The 13,132-nt window shown below is 43.0% G+C and overlaps 1 long non-coding RNA gene across 1 annotated transcript in view; it reads right to left on the reverse strand.

Annotated features, from left to right (window-relative positions):
* Positions 1-13,132, reverse strand: part of LOC308589256 — a 62,677-nt gene that overhangs the window by 28,844 nt on the left and 20,701 nt on the right. The window contains exon 7 of the long non-coding RNA XR_014009180.1: positions 111-230. This is a non-coding gene — a long non-coding RNA (uncharacterized lncRNA). The remainder of the gene's footprint in view (positions 1-110; positions 231-13,132) is intronic.

Below are 13,132 nucleotides of genomic sequence, written 5' to 3' on the forward strand. Positions count from 1 at the left end.
ATTGACAGGGACCCATGTCTCCTCTTCCCTGGGCCTATTTGGTGTCCAATGCACATGACAGCCACTCTGTAACATCCCTTGGGTGAGGTCAATATGAAGAATGAGCTTACCTATCGTTTGTAGTCCACCCCTTGGTTCTGATCTTCAGGGAATACTCAGGAGACTCTGGTACCTTTGCACAAACACAAGCTTTTGAGGAACCATGTGACACAGTACCTCAGCTCTAAGGCCTGCACCAAACGAAAGAAAAAGAGAAACCTCTCAAAAACTAACAGTCCCTCTTAAAGCTCTAACACATCCACACGGTATATTTAAAGCACTATGGTACCACTTTAAACCATCATGGCTTCCCCCCAAGAATCCCGGGAGTTTGTGAAGAGTACTGAGAGTTTTTAAGGGACCCCTGTTCCCCCAGGCCAGCCCAAGAAACCTTGGCACCTGAGCCGAACCAACAAATGTGTACCCCTATCCCCAGCCTGGCCATGCAACCTGCCATTTTGTACAGCACCATGCACTCACCAGTCCTGGGTCAGCATGGCTAATGGTCAGGGATGAGATGACACGGAAAAGTCAGTGTGGTGTAATGGTGAGAGTGGCAGACTAGGGCCTGGGAGACCAGGGTTCAAATCCCCACTCATTTTAATGTTTGATGTATTATTATGTTTTTATACATGTTGGAAGCCAGAGTAGCTGGGATAACCTAGTCATATGGGTAGGGTGTAAATAAAGGAGTTGTTATGGAATAGGATGTCCCCATTTTCATTGCTGGAGGGTACGGTATGCTAGCTCTGTACTCCCAAGCCCCTCAGGAAGAAATTGCTACCCTCATTTTATTCCATAAAATACGGTACATTTGTCAAAAAGTAAAACCCTTTCCTCGCCACTTTTTAAGAATTCTGGTTACATAACAGGTGTTTGTGTGAAGTGTGAAGGAGTAACAGATAAATATGTGGCAAATGTAGGAAGTGTCTTATGGAAATTCCTGCTTTTGTTTTATCCTATACTCTGCTCTGGATAAGGTGGGACTAATTTTTATGAGTGCTGAATGAATACGCTGTCTTCTGCTTCAGTGCAGGGAATCTCTCCCCCCCCCCCCCCCGGCTAGTTAAAGACTTCTTGCACTTTAAATAAATCAGAGTAACTGCATAGGTTTGATGTGCAAGATTTTCTGTGAAATATTTATTTGGTGGGTAGCAGAAGAGAATTAGGGGAACATGTTAAGTGGATGGGTTTTTATACTGAAACGTCCTTTTTTAAAAAAGGTACCGTGAAGTGAGAGTGCTTGAAGTTTTAAAGATTCTGAAATATTTGATAAGGCTCTCAAGAACTTGCAACCATTATATTAATCTTTGTTATCAGTGGCACTTAGGTTCTCCTCCATTCACTCAATGAGTATCTTAAACAAACAGGTTTTGGCAGGGGACAAAACCAAAGCAAAAGCGTCAGACACATTTGGTGGTGCGGAGCATGATCAATGTAACCCAGCCAAGTGAAGCACTTTAACACCCCATTGATTTCAGTGGAAAAGTTAAGTACGTACTTAAATCTCTCTCCCCCCTCCCTTTGAAATCGAAAGAGTTCATCTCTGCCTGGTTTCTGCCCAAAAAGGTTCGTTTAATTCTATTCTTCACTGAGGTAAGAGCTGTTGATGCAATTGAACTTAACTGATGTGGCTTGTATTAAATAAACACAATCCCCTTAAAACAGAATGGCTCCATCTCATTACAAGCACTTACATTTATCACAGATTCAATACCTACCTTGCCCACATAGTCTAAATGATATCAAGCTGGTTACTGCTTCATTATCCAATAGGCACATTATGCATGGGCTTAGGGCAGAGAGACAGAGAGAGAGAGATTTTGGGAAGAATTTGACATTTGTTTGTTTTTTTTAAAAAAAGCATCACAGTAGATATCAAGGGAGAAGTCAGAAATTTGTTGGACTTGCTTACTAAACTTGCTTACACTCTACATTTTTCTGTTCTCTGTTTATTACTTATCCCCATCTAAATTAGTGGGCATCTAGCGCATGTTGCATAGGGATGCGGGTGGTGCTGTGGGTTAAACCACAGAGCCTAGGACTTGCCGATCAGAAGGTCGGCGGTTCAAATCCCCGTGACGGGGTGAGTTCCCATTGCTTGGTCCCTGCTCCTGCCAACCTAGCAGTTGGAAAGCACATCAAAGTGCAAGTAGATAAATAGGTACTGCTCTGGCGGGAAGGTAAACGGCGTTTCCGTGCGCTGCTCTGGTTCGCCAGAAGTGGCTTAGTCATGCTGGCCACATGACCCAGAAGCTGTACGCCGGCTCCCTTGGCCAATAAAGCGAGATGAGCACCACAACCCCAGAGTCGGTCAGAACTGGACCTAATGGTCAGGGGTCCCTTTACCTTTACCTTTAGTGCATGTTGCACATGATATATATGGATGTGCATTTCAGAATACATGTAAGCTTTGTGTCATTAAAAAAAAAGTAACATTTCATACTATGACTTAGTATTGTTTTTATTTTGAATTACATTTAGGGAGGCCCCATGTTTTTAGTGCTTACAGCTTCTAAAGGTCTCAATCCAGCTCTGCAGGTGGTGAGCTAACAGTTAACTCTTGGCAATTAGGAATAAAACATATAACATAACAGAGATTGCTGCAGTAGCTTGCTCTACAGGAAGAGGGATGGATGTGCTGAGGTGGAGTAACAGTATCACTGCCATCAGAAGTGGCTCACTAAGGAGGGCATATCCACTTCACCAGTCTCCTGCCAACTGAATCACAGTTACTTACTGTGAGAGGGAGGGGCAAACAGGTAGTGAGCTCAGCATGGTGCAAAAACACTGGTGGAGCCAATCCAGTGCTCCTCATGCCCTGTTTGCACCATGCTGACCTCCTCACAATCTTACCGCTCCGCTTCCCTGTAAGCTACAGAAACCCACCAGTCTGAACCTAGCCGAGCAGCTCTGCCCCACCTTGCAAACCACTTCTGACTACCATGCCATTGGGCCTTGAGGAAGAGAGAAAACATACCAAGAAGAGTTTGGATTTGATACCCCACTTTATCACTACCCAAAGGCGTCTCAAAGTGGCTAACATTCTCCTTTCCCTTCCTCCCCCACAACAAACACTCTGTGAGGTGAGTGGGGCTGAGAGACTTCAGAGAAGTGTGACTGGCCCAAGGTCACCCAGCAGCTGCATGTGGAGGAGCGGAGACGCGAACCCGGTTCCCCAGATTACGAGTCTACCACTATTAACCACTACACCACACTGGCTCTCAACAAGCCAGTGAACAGGTGGCAGCGGCTCTCGCTGTTCTTTGTTTTCACCTTCATCACCACAAGAGGGGCCCAGAATGGCAGGAAAAGACAACTGTTTAACAGATCAGAAATGATTAAGATCTTGGGAAATGTAGTAAGTTCTTTTAAAAAATCATCATCATCATCAGACTTTGTGTTTGCAAAATGATGAACTTGGACATACTTGTGTTGTTACCAACTGAACTTGCAGATGATGGTTCTTTCCACTGAGTAAGCAGAGGTGGAAGAAGTGGTGGTGCTTTTTAGTTACAGGACAAATGATTGGCTGGGGCACAGGTGGCTAAAGAGAATAGTGAATTTCATACTATTAGGGTAGGGAAGGAGTGTCTGTTATGAAAGATATACCTGAGTGAACGACTACAACAACAAAGGAGATGACTTTCTCTTAGGAAGCCATACTGTATTGATCAAACAGAAGCTATCTGATCTGCATCTAAATGGCCAGCGCATTGCAGGAAATAAGAAAATGCAGAATAGTTGAATAATCAATGTGACTGAAATTGACAAGCAGCAGGATTCTGTAATACACGCTGTCCTCAAGAGGAAAATGTGCATATGGCTTTCCTGAATCTCATTATAATTTATGTATTTTCAAGATATAAAAATTGATGAAATACATTTATTTAAATCCCTGGAAAGAAATAATGGGTAATACTGAAAATGAATTCCAGGAGGCAAATTTACCCTCAGGGGATAATAAAATGATTGAAGTTCAAACCATTAGAAACACGATCCTCATGAAGTGCCCCCTTTTCCTTATATAAGATACTGGGTTCTTTTGCCTGATTAATTCTGCAGGGAAGGGGAGGAGAGTTTTCCCATCACTCTGCAGAGCCTTGGCAGCAAATTGCTGAAAGAAGTGAGCCAAGTGGCTGTGAATTAAGAATGCACAGCATGTGCCATTGTGGTGTACACTGTCATGTTCGAAGTGGAGAGAGAGAGTCATGATTCTATACATGAGGAAGCTACAATTAACCACATAGTAAACTCAATGGCCCATACAGAAGCAAATACCCCCTCCCCACAATGCAATCTCACAATGGAGCATTCACATCAATAAAGATGAACGACATTTGTCATTTTTGTTGGGACTGGCTTGCAATCCAGCAGACCCCAGGTCAGATCAGCCCATCCCCACCACCAGAATGCCCTGCTTTAGAGCTTTCCATGGAGTCCTGCTGGCAAAAAGATTGGTGGGCATCACAATAAACGCTGCACCAGTATCCCGTGGTGGATCAGGGGGTTGGATTGTATCCTAAGCAAGGCAGAGTGTGAAGCTAGAGCCTTCCATCTTTCTAAAATGATAGTAAACGAAGAGAGGTGAAGTCTATTTTCGTGTGCATGAAAAAGCCTCTCTTCTCTTATCCGCTAGCCAGGACATTGCAATCTACAAGATAGATAGGCCATCTTAGGGTGCCATCTCCCTCAGAGGAGCGAGGGGTGATGGCCTGGTAAGAGAGTCTTCTCCTGCATGTCTCCCAAACTGTGAAACTTCCCTCTTAATTGAGGGTGTATCTCTTCACCTTGGTCTGTGACAGCTGAACACAGGGCAATGCAACCATGTGAGTATGTCGCATGTGGGTTTGCACACAGAGAAACATGGCACATTGCCATACACATCCTGTATCAGATGAACTCTACATCTTATTTGCTGCTTTAGTGCACAACCTGTAACTCATCAAGCTTGATGAGCCCAGCCATGTATGGCAATCCAACAGAGAATTCTATCAACCTCTTTTTGCTGCCCGGTTAAGGTTGCAAAATAAAAGGATTTTCAAGCACTGGCAAACCACCCGGTACAGCACTGGTATGCTGCGGTTGTCTCAATAGGCCTGTCTTATGGCATCTGCGTCAACAACCCAAGCAGCCTACCTCTTTGCTCAGGGGGCATTATATCATTGCAGCCCATGATGTGGCAGAACTGCCAAGATAACAGCAGCCTGTTACATATATTTTTTTCCAAAAGCCATTTCATTCCTCCTCCCCCACCACCTCCACTTCAGAGAAGACGCTTTGCCACCATTTCCTACTCATTTCACCCTTTGAATCTTGGATTCATTATAACATTACATCTCAGATGAAATTCAGAAAGGTTAAAGGCATTGATTAAGGAGGTGATTATGCATTTAGGTTTCAGGAGGGGGAGAACCAGGCTACACAATCCTGAGGGTACATTAACCTTTGAGATCTTCAACTATTGTACGGCTGGCAATACCGAATCCTCTCGTGAAAATGTCAGCAAAACACATGGCCTCGCTTGGCTGTTCATTTGCTTGATAGAAATGTGGTAATGAACAAAAGGTGGCCATAAAACAGGAAAAGAGAGCCTGAAATCAATCTCTCTCAGCTTAGATTAAGGTCCTGTCAGCGAATCCTCTAGCACAGATGGCCAAAAGGCTCACTTGTTGAAAAATGAAAGGAGACAGAGGATTAACCCTCAGCTATCTGAATGCCAAACATTAAGCTAATTACCGTAATGCTGGGAGGACTAGTGTTCTGTACTGATGCTGAGGAGGGACAGCGGGGGTCTAAGCGCATGAGGCGGCAGAGAAGAAATGGCCAAATGAACAACAGGCAGAGGTGCTCAGCCTGTTCATCTGTTGCTGCATATTTCCCATTACTGCTACAGCACCTCACCATCTCAAGTGTACACATCAGTCCCAACAGCTGGCAAATAATATTCTCTCCTGTAAATCTGAGATAAACATGTCTGTGTACATATCTCATTCCGGCCCTGCATTTGAAGTATCTATTGGACTTCAGGTCACGCAGCTGGCTTACAGGGCAATATTGACAAATGATACATTTTTCCTATTAGTTTTAATTGTCATGACATAGAAATATAATAAATCAAATCAACGGTGATTTCCTTGGAAATGTTCCTTAGTGGAGGCTTTGAGAACTCTTTGAAAATGAAGTTCCCAGATTCGAGAACAACAGAATTGGTTCTCTAGGTGTCATGTACCCTAAGGCTCCCTTAGCTGTTGCTTTTTTTCCCAGGCCAGCTCCTTCAAAGCACACAAGGCACCCAAGGTAATTGCACAACCTGCTCCGACTCCCTCTCCTTCCACTGTGAATATGGCAGACATGGGAAATGGCTCTCTGTGCCTGGGTGGCACAGTAGTCCTCACAAAGAGAGAAGAAAGGGTGCAAACAGAAGCTGCCTTCATAGGCTCTGCTCAGTGCTGGATTTACGTATCAGCTAAACAAGCTATAGCTTAGGGCCCTACTCTCTTGGGGCGCCCAAAAAATTTCACTATTAATATGCTACACAATTACTGTGATAAAATACATATTTTGTTATGTGCAAATGGCTTTAGATACCTATTAGGTCCATAAATTACCATATAGCATATATTCAACACACACACAATAAAAACAGCGACAATTTGTTGTTGACAAAGGGCAGCTGGACATATAAAGGGCCCGTTACCTTCAGTAGCTTAGGGCCTCATCAAACCTAAATCTGGCCCTGGCTCTGCTACATGGACTCCACATGACAAAAGGATAAAGGTTTACCCAGTCACATGGAAGAGCCTCCAGCAGTACAACTGGTTGTCCACTCAGACCTTCTCCCAACACATGGAGACAGAGCCCGGTTAGTGGACACGTCATCAGGAGCAAGGCTTCACTACGCTTGAAGTGAACTAGGCAGGCATTCCAAAGTGGAAGGGAAGTGGTTGAAACAAACCTCCACAGACATAGACTGTGCTGAGGCATATCAAATGAGGAGTCCCCCCCCCCCCGCCCCTTGCATACCAGCACAGCCCGTTTTTGACGCATTGTGGGCCAAAGAAAGTCTGAACACAGCAGAAACTTTAGACAAAGCGGGCGAGCTTGTTCACAACAGTTACACAAATTTGCTGACAGGAATCATTGCCATGCTATTCTGGATCCCCTTTGCAGCAATAATACATTTATGCTATCCACTACAGCAAATGTAATTTTAGAGCCAGATTTGAAAGATGGAGCTTCCTGTTTGTTTCGCTCACCCTACTTGGTGGTTTGGTTGACTTATTTAAAACTTTCCTTTAAAAAAAATTATACATCAACTTGGTCGGATTTCAGTAGGGAGATGTTGACCTCTTCTAGAGGTTTGTAATAAATGCCTGTCCAGCTACCTTGCTAGCTGGAGATATATAGATATAGATATAGATATAGATATATAGATATATAGATATAGATATAGATATATAGATATAGATATATAGATATAGATATAGATATATGGATGCTTTTCCTTCCTTTTGAAATTTTAGTTGCTTTGTTTTGCCTGCTATTTTCTTGTTGATGTTGTTGTTGAGTTGCTAGTTGTTGACTCTGAATTATTTTCACTTCCCTCTGATCCTCTGGAGTAACATCAGTTGACTGCCATGACAGCTAGTTTAAATAAGGGCAGAGCCAGTTAGCAAACACAGCTGCTGGAGGGAATGGTTAGGTGACTGTACCCAGCTGCTGAATGCTTCAGCAAGCTATGCCAACAGAAGGTTTTTGATTTCAAGCAAGTGGGCACCTTATGGAATACATTTGCATGCTGTTAGCTCCAACTGCAATGAATTCCCATTTGACAAATGAATAGTAACCAATAACCAAGTCCAAATATTATAATTGGATTGGAACAAATTCAGATCCCACGACACACTCACTTATTCAATGTACTGCTGATGGCAAATCCTGTGACACTCACAGCCTTGTTGTGCTCTGCAACAAAGTTTTGCATCTAGACCGGGATGGGGAACTTGAGGCTCAGAGTGGCCCCCAGGTCTCTAGGTCTAACTCTTGGGACTCTCTGCAAGTCAAAAACTCTCACCGGCCCCACTTTATGCCCTTCTTGAATGCTTTTGTCTGGCTGGAATGAGCCTTGAATTCTGATCACGTTCACTGCTTGTCTTGATGGTGTATGCAGAAACCAGATTTACTATGCAAAGGTAGACTTTGCATTTGTTGTTGCAGGTTGTGGAATGCGGTTCTATACACCAAGACTTTTGGAATAAAGTTTGCCGTTTCTGGCATAAGATTTGTAGACATGATGCTCTATACCCCTCTTAAACAATATGTAACATTCATGTACTTTTCTCCCCATTTTTGAAAATAACTTCCCTCATGACGAGTGAAATTGTGAACAATTAAAAAAGAAAAATGGCAGGGCCTCTGGAGACCGACTAAAATTGGTTTGTGGTCTGAATTAGGAAGATCCCAAAAATATTCATTTTAATATATTCTATGGTTGTCAGCTATGTAAGTATAATTATTTTCCAGTAAGCTCATCTGCCACAGGCCTGATAGTGATCAGTTGCTGTTTGTTCTACTCAGATAAGATCCTTAACATAACAGTGAACTGCAGGAAGAAAAATAGGAGACATTGTTCTCTAAGTCTGGGACCTTACTTAGGAGTAGAGAAGTTACAATGAATTCCATTTACAGTGACCTTGTCTGCCATAATGTATGGCTTTTTCTTCCACTGATAGGGAAGGTGGGCAGGCATGTGGGGTTAAGAACATAGCACCCAGTGACACGAGCCACATCACTTCGGCAAAGATGTCTAGTCTGGGTATCTTTTCCAGGAATTGCTTTTAGAACAGCAGGAGGAAGTGAAGCCAGAAGCCGTGCTCTTACTTGAGCCCTCAATGCTGCCATCTCCCACAAGGCCTATTCTCAGACATGCCTCTCATGGACTCAATAATTTCTGGAACCCTTTATATACAGAAACGTGAGGGCAAGTGTGCACCTGCATGACTACAAAGAAATCCCAGAATTAAAAAAACCCACCTCATTAAAAAGATGTCCACGTCCCCAAGATAGTCCTTGAGCCAGATTCAGCCACCCAGCCCTGCTAGCAGAAACTAGCACAAATGGCTCCCACTCGTTCAGTGGGGCTTTCCCCACCCTCTTCTCTCCATGTGCACCCTATGCCTCCCCTGAAGGGTTGTAAGACCCCTCATGGAAGGAGGGGGGAGATGATTCCATCAGACAAGCCAGAAAGAATTCCACGCCTTTTTTTCAAAGTCTTCCCACCACTTGTCGCCAAAATGCCTTTCTCCATCTAATTATTCACTTTGATCCATACAGCATAAGGCTTGCCATATCTTTTACACTGACACGGATTGGGAACATGGGACCATTCACATGAATGGTCAAGGCTGAGTGCAACAGTCTCTGGTGAGCTAAATGGCCCCCACTCCTGCTTTACGAGAACCTTGTACTGCAAAATGTTCTATGCCAGATCCCAACACTGAAGTACACACCTGACCAGTAGCCACTGGGCTATAGCATGCTTCAGCTAGATGAGGTTGCTTCACAGAAATCCACTCATTCACTGAGCGAATGAAAAGGAGGGTAGATGGGCTCCATTTGCAGGGATATTGACCAAAAAGCTAGATGAGATGATGAATGGGAAAAAGGAATGAAATGCACCACATTGTAAATTGATTGGATGATACTACCATGCTGTATGATCATCAATAAGACATATAAATCATTGATAATATTTTAAGAGGCAGCAAAGTCACTTAGTAATACTTGGGTTTACATCTCAAAGGTAAACGTTTGCTTTCATAATGAAGAAATTACAGTGTACACCCTCCAGCATGTGACAGACGAAATTACACACATTTGTTTAAGATCACTATAAACGACGAATTTGTATTATAGAAACGAATGAGCAAGCATGACCTGCCAAAAACATTTAAAGCGCAATCCTAGGTGTGTTTACTCTGAAATAAATCCCACTAAAGTCAGTGAGATCTACTACCCTCAGCAAGTAATGAATATGGAACTGCAATCTTAAAACGTTCACCTGAAAACCTATTTTTATCTACATTCCTTGTGTCATTAGCAATGGAAATTCTCACTGTATGTTCCGGATTTTACAGGCTTAAGCCTTACCACCCCACAATGAAACCATTCAGTTTAATCCTCACTTACAGCTGCAAAAATGGAAGTTTGAGAGGCCTTAAAGAATCCCTTGGCAGAAGTAGAAGAACTCGTGTTTCCCCAGTTTGTAATTTTGTGATTAACTGAAGCCCTGCTCTGTCGTTTCAAGATGGCTGCTGTATTACAACAGTGCCAGTTCCCCTCAGTACCAAGAGCCTCACTATTTCAAGCATCATTTTGCACTGGCATTTTCCCATCACAAGAGGTACTGACATTAAATGCAGAATGATGATTAAAGCAGCAATTCACCACAGCTAGAGGTAAAAGTAAATATTATGCTTTAAAATCGTTTTCTGATGGAGGTAGTAATTAGGTGCCAACCATTCTGTCAACAAACTGAACCTCATTAGTACGAGAAACTCTCCAAGTTCCCTCCACCCCAACCCAATCTACTTCTCCTGAAGTAAACTCATTAGTGTTATCAACTGAAGGCCTGTAAATCTAACACCCTGTAACAGGAAAATAACAGAATTAAGGTGTTTGCTCTTCACTGAAGAATGGACAGATTTAAAATAAGAATGCCAAACACCTGTCATGTGCAAAGCACAGGGGGAGAATGATGTCACAAATGACATATCTCTTCATGTCAGTGTGACTTCCACATCAATTTTTTCTCATGAGATACTGAAAATGGGAAGCTGTCAGAGAGAGTGGGGCAGAGATATACATTATTGCTCTTCTTGTGCCAACTATGAAGATTCTTGGCACTGCAGATAAATCATCAACATTATTTCTCTGATTTAGAAAGAGACTTTTAGAGTAAGAAAGGTATCAAAGTCTGGTTTCAGAGCGTTCTTCTAAGAAAGCAAAAACACAAAGATTAAGCAAAGCGAGGGAGGTGCGCTTGAAGTTTTGTAAATCAAGCAAAGGACTCTCATAAGACATTACCCGGTTGATTTAAGGGGTGACTCATGTGCATAGTAGTCAACATTGCTTACAGGGTTCCAAAATGTGCATGGAGCCTCTATGGATACAAGAACCTCTCCACTTCAGAATGGGTAGAGGGCGATCAGAACAGCAACTGTGCCAGAGTTGGACAGACCCACCTTCCCCACAGCGTCTCCTTGCACTTGTAATCATTAATACTGATTGGCATGGGTGGCTTGACGAAACCCGCAGTAATGACTCCATGTTTGAAATAGACTCCGAACACCAGTTTTCCAGGACTTCTATCTCCTGGACTACCCTGGCTATCCAGCTGCTTTACACAGTGTCCCAAAGACCATTTCTGATGTTGCCTCAAGACAAGAGGTGCCCATACCAGAAGACACAGATGTGTTCATTTTTTATTACTTTTCTAAGATACATCTCTGCAGCTTACACAGATCACAGGCCAACTGACATATAGTTTCCAAACCCCGTGTCCTGGCCCAATAAGATCTGTACTACAAGAGGCATTCAGTTTATGATAGACTGTCCCCATCTCATCCCCAATTTCAGAGCACATCACGAACCTTTTGCAGTGTATCTTTTGGGTTACTCTTCCTTTCTGTCTTAATAGTTATTGTTTATGCCTGTTCTCAGAGGCAAAACAACTTTCGAATGTATTTTTTTTGCAGCTTCATAACAATATCTTTATGCTTGCATGATGGTTGAGTTTATGCATGATTGGATGGCATTATAGTGTACATTATCTGGGCTGGAAAATGAGTGGGGTGGGGGAAGAGTGTCTAGACCTAATTGCTGTCTGTTCTTTCAGTAAAGCACCTTAAGACTGAGGCTATTTGTTGCAATAGTGACAAATGCAGAATGGACACTTCAAAAAGAATAATGATGCTATTGATACATTTAAAAAAAGAAAACAGAAAACCAACAGCAACATTAAATAAAAATGTTTTATGTGCTTTGGAACAGATTGATTTCCATGTACAACATCCAGCCCCTTCTGTTTTTCTACGAAGCAATTTTCTGCCTTGACAATTTCAAGGAAATTTACATTTCCAGAAAGCACGGTGGCCTTCCTAACCTTTCCTTTTGATACACTCATCCTCTTAAAGAATTCACAATGCTGAACTCTGAGTTATGGAAACTTCTCCTACATGCATAGATTTGCGATTCAAGTGCAATGGGATTTAGCTACATCAGCCTTTGCCAACCTGGTGCCCTCCAGATTTTTTGGGCTACAAGAATTAGGAGAGGGTGCTCAGGGGTGATCGTGTCAATGGCCTGAGCCAGCCAGATGTTCCATATGTCATCCAGGGCTTTGACAGGCGTGCCAGTCATCTCAGCAATGAACTCTTGTAGAGCCATCTATCAACATCTGAGAGCAAACCATCTTCATAGGCTCCCCCCCTCTGCAGAGGGGGAAAGATTCTGAGAGCCTAAATCTCAGCAGGATCTGACCATGACAAGGGCCTGATGTCAATATCCCCCACTTTCAGATCATCTTCTTCCTGCCCAGTCAAGAAAACAAGGCCCAGAGTGTGAGCCCTGTGCTGGGATGACTGAAGATAGCCATGACAAAATTATCTTAATCGGATAGTGCACAACTGCATCTTCCGTAAGTCCCCCTGAAGTTTATGGAGCTTAAATGTATATTAATTATGGAGGACAGTAGCCAAGAATTTCTGGATCATATCCCAGAATGTACATTGTGTCATTTTATGTTCCCGGAGTAGATCATAAAGCAATTCAATATTTTGGCAAGTTTGATCTCTTGGAGGACTTTAAAGCAAAACAAGGCAAACGTGCGGGCAAAACCTAAAGGGATTTGTTATACATTTACTTTTATTGCCACACTTCTGCCATGCCAATGCCCACCACCAACTATGCTGCTGCTGTGCCTCGGCTCTCGCTAAACTCAGTGAGAGCCTAGGCGACCCTCAAACTTTTGTTGCTGGGCCTTTTGCACTTCCACCGCCTGAGGTGAGTGCTACACCCCGCTTTATGAACA

This window comes from Podarcis bocagei (genome assembly GCF_964188305.1).
Source record: "Podarcis bocagei genome assembly, chromosome: 6".
Lineage (NCBI taxonomy): Eukaryota > Metazoa > Chordata > Lepidosauria > Squamata > Lacertidae > Podarcis > Podarcis bocagei.